General features: G+C 52.0%; 1 long non-coding RNA gene across 1 annotated transcript; it reads right to left on the reverse strand.

Annotated features, from left to right (window-relative positions):
* Positions 1-2287: 2287 nt before the first annotated feature.
* On the reverse strand, positions 2288-4454 carry LOC147341745 (uncharacterized). The gene is made up of 2 exons (XR_015158006.1): positions 3026-4454; positions 2288-2769 (listed from the first exon to the last, which is right to left on the reverse strand). It is a non-coding gene; the product is annotated as an uncharacterized LOC147341745 (long non-coding RNA).
* Between the last annotated feature and the right edge of the window lie 4129 nt (positions 4455-8583).

The following is an 8583-nucleotide window of genomic DNA, read 5'->3' on the forward strand; positions in this document are numbered from 1 at the left end:
AGCTGGCTCCCCGGCAGAGCCCTAGGTCAAGGAGCCCGTGAGCATCTGAGCATGGAGGCCTCACCGGATCCAAGTGGACAAGGACCAGGTGTCTGAGGAGAGTCCTCCAGCAAAGGCAGATGACGGAAATATGGAATAAAACCACTGCAGGAAGAGGGGTGCAGGGAGCAGGGCACTGCACCCCAAGAGAGGAAGGAGGAGAGAGACGAGGGAAAGGAAGGAGTTCTCAAATCGCGATAAAATGTGATCGTAGGAATTTTTAAAACCTGAATATCAATATGAAGGTTGGGCAAATAAGCCTGAGGAACGGCTCACAGAAAGAAAGCAAAAGACCAAGAGAGAGAAAACGGAAAATGTAAAAAGAAAATATGTCCAGATTTGCCCTGTGCACGAGGGGAAATCCAGAGAAAGGGCAGAGAGACGTCACAGAGAAGAAAATCCACTGCAAGATGACCTCAGAAAACCTCCCAGCGCAGAACCATCAGAGAGCTCCGCCCGGCTGCAGAGGGGCGAGCCCCAGTCATGCGCTGGACAGATGATCAGAAGCCCCAGGAGGGGGATCCGGGGGCGAGACAGGTGCAGACCCACCCCCATGAAGCTTATAAACACCGTGAACCAAGACTCACTGAAAGAAATGCATTTACATCACAATCGTGCACACACAGAGCCCTGAGTAAAGTTTCATCAGACAGCGCCTCCTCTGACCGCGTGTGTCACCGTCTGATCACTCCATCCTGCCCCTTCTATTTCATGCCACTGTTTGTTAAAGTCCCTGGTCGCAGCTCACCATGTTGATTTCAAGTCCGCCATTCGGGTTCGGCCTACAGTTAATGCTGTGCTGTGCTTAGTTGCTCAGTCGTGTCCAACTCTTTGTGACCCCATGGACTGTAGGCTGCCAGGCTCCTCTGTTCATGGGGATTCTCCACGCAAGACTAGTGGAGTGGGTTGCCTTGCCCTCCTCCAGAGGATTTTTCCAATCCAGGGATTGAACCCAGGTCTTCCACATTGCACGCAGATTCTTTACCATCTGAGCCACCAGGGAAGCCCAAGAATACTTGAGTGGGTAGCCTATCCCTTCTCCAGGGGATCTTCCTGACCCAGGAGTCAAACTTGTATCTCCTGCATTGCAGGTGGATTTTTTTTTTTTACCAGGTTGTGCTATGATGCGAAGAACTGACTCACTAGAAAAGACCTTGATGCTGGGAAAGATTGAAGGCAGGAAGAGAAGGGGTCAACAGAGGATGAGGGGGTTGGATGGTATCATCGACTCAATGGACATGAGTTTGAGTAAGCTCCAGGAGTTGGTGATGGACAGGGAAGCCTGGTGTCCTGCAGTCCATGGGGTTGCAAAGAGTTGGACACAACCGAGAGCCTGAACTGAACTGAGCTACCAGGGTAGCCCACAGTTAATAAAAAACAAACAAAAAAGCAAAATGCTTGGTACATACAGTAAGTCCCCTACATGTGAATCTTCAAGTTGCGAACTTTCAAAGATGCTAATGAGTGTTTACACGTCCAGTCGTGTGTCTGGTGTACACTGTCTCGTGTGTGCACCTCTACAGGCGGCTGTGCTTCTGTGTACTGCACGGAACTGCGTAGAGCACACCTTTATGTCAAGCCCAGGGTGTCTGGAATCAAGCCTGAAAACAGCAGTGATGTAGCTGGTAGCGTTGTACTTTTCAAGGTACTGTACTATTAGATCAAACTCGTTTTCTTTATTTTTTGTGTTTGTATCTTATGTGTTATTTGTGTGAAAAGTATTAGAAACCTATTCCATGCAGGACTTCCCTAGTGGCCCAGCGGTTAAGATTTCGCCTTCCAGTACCAGGGGTGGGCACGAGTTCAGTCCCTGATCGGGAAGCTAAGATCCCACGTGCCTGGAGGCCGACAAACCAAACCCTAAACCATAAACAAAACTAACGAATTCAAGAAAGACTTTAGAAAACGGCCCACTTCATAAACCTATTACAGTGCAGTGCTGTATGGCCGACTGCGTTAGCCGGTACTTAGGCTGACTGTTGGACTCATGAATAAATTGGACTTAGGAACTCAATCTTGGAACCAAACACATTTGTTTGTAGGGAACTTACTGTATAAACCATGGAATATTAGCCATTAGAAAGAGTGACATAATGCCATTTGCAACAACATGGATGAACCTAGAGATTATCATACTAAGTGAAGTAAGTCAGACAGAGAAAGACAAATATGTGATACCCCTTACAAGCAGAATCTTAAAAAAAGAAAATGATATAGATGAGCTTACTTATGAAACAGAAACAGACTCAGAGACAGAAAGAATTTATGGATACCAGTGGGGGAGGGTAGGGGTTAAGGGATAGATTGGGAATTTGGGGTTGGAATGTACACACTGCTATATTTAAAATAGATAACCATCAAGAACCTACTGTAAAAATAATAATAATAAATTTTTTTAAAAAAGAAAAAACAAAACACCAATCTAGCTGGAGGAGGGAGGCAGATACTGTAACAGTGCAGTGTTAATAATAAAGTCCTGTGTATTCCACTTTTTCTTTTTTTTGGCTGTGCTGGGTCTTCGTTTTGTGCAGTAGCTTTGTGCAGGCTCCTCTCCAGTTGTGTGTGTGCTTCTTGTTGCGGTGGTCTCTCCTGTTGCGGAGCGCAGGCTCCAGGGCACTCAGGCTTCAGCAGCTGCAGCTTGCAGGCTCCCGGGTTCGGGCTCAGCAACTGTGGCTCAGCCGCTCCTCGGCGTGTGGAATCCTCCCGGACCAGGGATGGAACCTGTGTCCCCTGCAATGGCAGGTAGATTCTTATCCACTGCTCCACCAGGGAAGTCCTGTGTCCCACTTTGCTAAGCCCTGAAACTTCACCGGAACCCCAGAGCCCTCTCCCTTCTGGCAAACTCTGGCCCGCTTGTGTGTGTGTGTCAGGACCACCCCTCGCCCCCACCCTCCGACTGCTCTGTGGAGACCAGCTCATGGGTGCCAGGCTGGAAGCTGGGAGACCAGTGTGCCAGTGGATTCCAGTCAGGAAAAAGGGGACTCACCGTGGGCACTTGAGACCCAGGATCGCCTCACGGGACTCCAGCTGCGCAGAGAAAACGAGCGGCTAGCCGTCACCCCCAGCACTGGGAGGACAGGAGGGGCCCAGCCCCGGAAGGACCGGGGGATAAGTGTTGGGGGCCAGAGTGAGGCACTCCGCCCGTGGCAAAGGTCATGAGGAAGGAGGCTCGACATACGCAAAGGCAGGATCGAGCCTCAGGAGTCCCCCTGGAAATCCTCGAGCATCTACCCCCATAACCAGAGCCTGCCTGCTTTATTACTTTGTGCTCTCACCTACACCTCTGACTTTACGGGGGGCTGTCCCCCACCACCTCTTTCGGAGAAGGAGTTAACCTAGAGCTCCAGTTAATAAAAACTCCTGGGTGTGACAAGAGTGTTTTAACCTACAAACTCCTCTGAAGGTTCTCTAGCCTGCCTGACAGGCTTGTCCGGCCACATGTGATTGCTCACAGCCTCCCAACCGTGAGAGGCATGAGATGCTTTAAACCTTCTAAAAACAGGTTCCTTAGAAAAGTTAGAAAACTATTAGTATAAGTATAATGGGCTGATTAGAAATTGTATTGGTGAAGGGTTTTTCATTTGTTGAGCCAATGTTTGTTGCTAAGTCTCCACATCCCCTGCCCTTACACACGTTAATGAATATATAGAAGAAATAAGTATTAACCTTTGATATTAATCACGTTAGACCTTAGGCTAAGTACATTCTTTCCTTAGCTAAAACCCACTACACCCTCACCCTATAGGAATGTAACTTTATTTGGGTGGCGTCTCTTTTAAGAATAATCACCCCTGGAGAAATAAGTGTCCTGGTTGACTGACCGTTGTCACAAGGAGAGGGTCATAAATTGTCAGCAGGCCCCCCTGGCCAGAAGATGATGTAACACCCCTAAGACCTCTGTATACATTTGTATGAAGCACCTGACTTTGATAAAAGTCAGGACTGCTGACCCCACGTGACTTTTGCATAACATCTCAGTGTATAAAAGTAGACCATGGAAAATAAAGAATTGGGATCAGTTTCTCGAAATACTGGTCTCCCCATGTCTCTCTCTCACTCTGGCTGAGTCTCCATCTGGAGCGCGGAACCCGCCATGCTTACTAATTATGCCTGGGCTTCTAAGATCCGACCGGGGAGGCCTCAGTGTCTCCTCTCCTTCGGAAGAACGGAAGGACGCCTGCGGCCTACGTAAGTGGTGCAAGCTTCTTGTCTTGAAGTTTTATTGGTCTCCCGCGTAAACCAAGCTACTCAGCCTCTTTTCTCCACTGAATTTTCCTACTGAGCTATCCTCATCCTATTACTCTTTACATCTTTAATTAATATCTAATTGAAGTTATTGTATCCTGATCCTCGCCGACGCCGTCCCCGCTTTGAATACCCTGGATCAGCCAGGGCTGGACCCTGGCAGATACGGATGCGGTTTGCGGAGCATCAGCCTGGCATCACAGAATGAAGCAGAGCAAAGAGGACATGGGGGAGAAGGACGTTGTGAAACAGGTGGGGACCCCGAGGCAGAGTGCAGGGCAGACGGGGCGGAGGCTGGGCCGGGATCCAGGTCAGACAGGCTGCGTGGGAGCCAGGGCAGCCACAGAGGAGGGGGAGATGCGGGCAGATTCCAGCATGGTCTGAAGGCAGGGCACAGCGCACTTGCTGGCAGGTCTGTGCGGGGGTGAGAAAGAGGTGAACAGGATGGCTGTGAGGGTGCCCGGCAGGTGAAGGCAGGGCACTTGCTGGCAGGTCTGTGGGGGGGTGAGAAAGAGGTGAACAGGATGGCTGTGAGGGTGCCCGGCGGGTGACCTGAAAGAGCTGCAGGATTAGAAGGCGTGTCAGTGTCCTGGGGCAGCTTGAAACACAGAAACTTGTCTGCCCCTGGCTCTGGAGGCCACAAGTCCAAAATCAAGGGGTCAGCAGGGCTGCGCTCATTCCCAGGGCCCTAGGGGAGGAAGAAGCCTTCCTGCGTGTCCCAGCTTCCGGGGCTCCAGGTGCTCCTGGATCCGGGCCACATCCCTCAAGCCTCTGCCTCCTCCTCCAGGTGCCCCCCTCCTCCCTCCCATCTATCTTCTTTTGTCTCTTATAAGGGCACCTGTCATTGGCTTGAGGGCCCACGAGCCAGCAGGATGATCCCACCTTGAGATCCTTAATTACATCTACAAATACCCTTTATCCAAAAAGATCTCATTCATAGGTTCTGGGTATCGGGATGTGGGCATAGCTTTTGGGGGCCACCATCCAGTCCACCACCCAGGGGCTGATCAGGCCCTCAGACAGGGACGCGTTGAGTTCGGGATGCCTCTAAATACCCAAGGGCAGATGCGAGCAGACTTATATTTGGAGCTAGGGAAGATCGTAGAGAAGATAATCCTTGGGGTGCCATCAGCATGTAATTGGCATTAAGGCCCCGAGTGGCTCAGGCCCCGTTTCCCAGAAGCACAGGGGGATTCAGGACTCGGGAGTCTGGCTTATGGGGAACAGCTGCTCAGGGCAAGAGAGTGAGGACCCAGGGTGGGCTCAAGGGAAGCCGAGCAGAAAGAAGGCCTTGGCTGGAGACAGGCATCGGCCTGACCCCGATATGCCAGGGGCTGGTTTCACCGGAGTCCTCCCGCTTTGAGCCACAGGCCAGCGTCTTGAATCGCTGGGTCCTGCTGAGTTCTGTCCAAATTCCTGAGCCCAGAACAGGGAACAGGATAAACGGTAGTTTTATACCACAGAGTTTTGGGTAAATTTGTTATGTGGCCATAGCAACGGGAGCAGCCTTTCTGCCTCTGACGAACAGGAAAGCCCCAACCAGACCAGGAGCCCAGCAGGCCCAGCAGCTTCCCGCCTCTGACCGCCCAGTTTCTGTCTGTTTTCTGGAACACGGGGATGTTTATCTTTGAGGGGGGTGTGGCTCCATGTGTTTAGAATTCCTTTTCCATTTTATTAGGACTGCTGAGTGTCGGGTCAGGGATCGGGGTGAGGGTCCTGCCCCAACTTGAGACCCAACTAGTGACGCTGTCCTGACCAGAAGCCTGAGCTCTGTACCTCCTGCCCTTCGTGATGGGAGCCGGGGGACCCCGTGGGGTCTCACCAGGGGGAATAAAGAACAGAGAGGCATGACCACTGTCCCCAGGCTTGCCGAGGACCGGAAGAGGACTGGCTCTGTGCTGGGGGAGCAAGAGACAAGTTCATTCCCAGATGATCGGGGACCTGCCGGCTCTCACAGGGAGGGGTGTTCCCTGGACATTCGGCGGCAGGGCAGCAGTCCCTACGGGGCTTGCTGGGGCTCCACGTGCTGAACCCAGGGAGGAGGCTCACCAGCAAGCCGTGACCTCTGTCCTCTCGCTCCAGGAACGGGCATAAAAGACACCAGGACGCTCCCTTCACTGAAGAGCCTCGACCGGAAGTTCCCTGCCCTGGTTTGGCTGTGAAAGCCAGCCCCGGGCAGCCCCACATGGCTACTCACAGCCTCTGTCTGTCCGGGGTCACCAGCAGCCTCCGCAGCATCTCTGAGCAAATTTAAAAAAAAAAAAGGGAATTCCCTGACAGTCCAGTGGTTAGGACTCCGTGCTTTCACTGCCCAGAGCCTGGGTTCAATTCCTGGTCGGGAAACTAAGATCCCACATGTTGTACAGCACAGCAAAAAAAAAGTAACGGAAAGCCCTTCCTCTGAGGGGCCGCAGCTGGTTTCACCAGACTTGTTCGGCTGGGCACAGGTGGGTTTCAACCCCAACTCACCCCAAAAGCCAGTTCCATCCACCCCTGAGAAAGGTGAGCAGGCCAGTCCCAGGGGCAGGCCCCTCTGACTGCTGAATCTGTGGGGTTGAAGGCTGAAGCGAGCGACGTGGCAGCCTCAGGACATGTTTGAGAGGGAAAGACGGGTGTGAGCAGCCCTCTGCTGGGTTTCTCTCTCTCTGGGTCCTGGAATCCCTAACTGAGTTCATGAAAAGAATCCAAGTACGGCTTCCCCCTAAGGTAGGGAGCCCCAGCCTCTGGACTATAGACCAATCGGTCCTCTCGGTCAGATCAGCGGCACCATTAGATTAAAATGCCCGAAAATGTAATGCACTTGAATCGTCCTAAACCCATCCCCCTCCACCCCCACACGCGGAAACGCCGTCTTCCATGAAACCGATCCCTGATACCAAAAAGACTGGGGACCCTGCCCTAAGGAGACTCGCTTCAGATCTGCAACAGACGCTGAAACAGTGATTTCCAAATGTTTCTGATCACATACCCCCATCAGCAACATATGCAAACATTGTATGCTGTGACCAGTGGGATTTACCCTAGGAATTCAAGGTTGGTTTAACATTCAAAATTCAATTCACGCAATCCACTGTATGAGATGGTTGGATGACATCACTGACTCAACGGACATGAGTTTGGGCAAACTCCAGGAGATGGTGAAGGACAGGGAAGCCTGGAGTGCTGCAGTCCATGGGGGCGCAAGGAGTCGGACACGACTTAGCAGCTGAAAGACAAACCACCACCAGAGAGCTATGTATAAAAGATGAATCCCACGTGGTCATCCCCACAGGCATGGAAAACCTATGACAAAGTCCAAAACCATTTGTGATTTAAAAATAAAACCACTAATAAAAATTTATAAATAAATCAACAAAAATTCCCAGCAAATTAAGGATGGAAGGGGACTTCCTGCCCTAATACTGCATTAGGGAACATGGGGGGGGGGGCGGGGTGAAGGGTGGCACAGTCCTGTGCATTTACTAGAACTTGTTGTGTTGCACGCTGGCAATGGGTGGATTTCATGGTACGATCGCCCCACCTCACTGAAGCTGTGCAGCAAAATAACTCATCGGCAGTTGTGGGCAGGGGACAGAGAGCTGAGCGGTGGTTCTGGCGGAAAAGGGGGGAACTGTCGCTGAAAAGGGCAAGCAGCCCACCACAAAGAGAGAAGTGAGAGATGAGAAGAATTCACGAGCCGGACAACCCAAGCTGGCATCACTAAGGCTCTGGCTGCCCAGGGTGAGTCCAGATCGGCTCCCTGGCTCCACTTTTCCTCCGAGCAGAGAAGTTTCCAGACCAAATAAGGCTGCAGCTTTTGCAATGCTCCTGGCATGAACACAGTTCCTGTCAAATGCCAGGTTGTAAGTCAGGCCTAAACCATCCCCACAGCAGCCGGGTGCCCATCAACCCTCTCTGATCACCTGGTAACGCTCCAAACAAACCCAGGTAAACACAGGGCAGGGCAGGGCAGGGCCCACTGCTGCCCACAGCCCACCAGCAGGCGAGGAGGGTGCACCTGTTGCGTGGAAGGAAGCTCAAGATGCCCCCCCCCCACCGAGCCCAGGCACGGGGCTTGACATACAGCATTGTCGGCTGGCAGCTCCTGGGGCCCCAGGCACCCTGGCCTTGGCCAAGCGCAGGAAACATCACTTGGTGAACCTGGAGGAGAAGCCATCTGTGCCATCTCAGCTCTGCAACAAGACGTCAAGGACAGCAGATACTTCCTGAGCACAGGAGCACTGTGTCAAGAGCCTCGTGAGTTTAAAGCCTTTGAGCTTCACAGCAACCCTGTGAGGTGTCCTGTTTGTCCCCATTAGA

Source organism: Bos grunniens, chromosome 29, assembly GCF_055505025.1.
Source record: "Bos grunniens cultivar Pamir isolate PY7600 chromosome 29, Bosgru_T2T1.0, whole genome shotgun sequence".
Classification (NCBI taxonomy): Eukaryota; Metazoa; Chordata; class Mammalia; order Artiodactyla; family Bovidae; genus Bos; species Bos grunniens.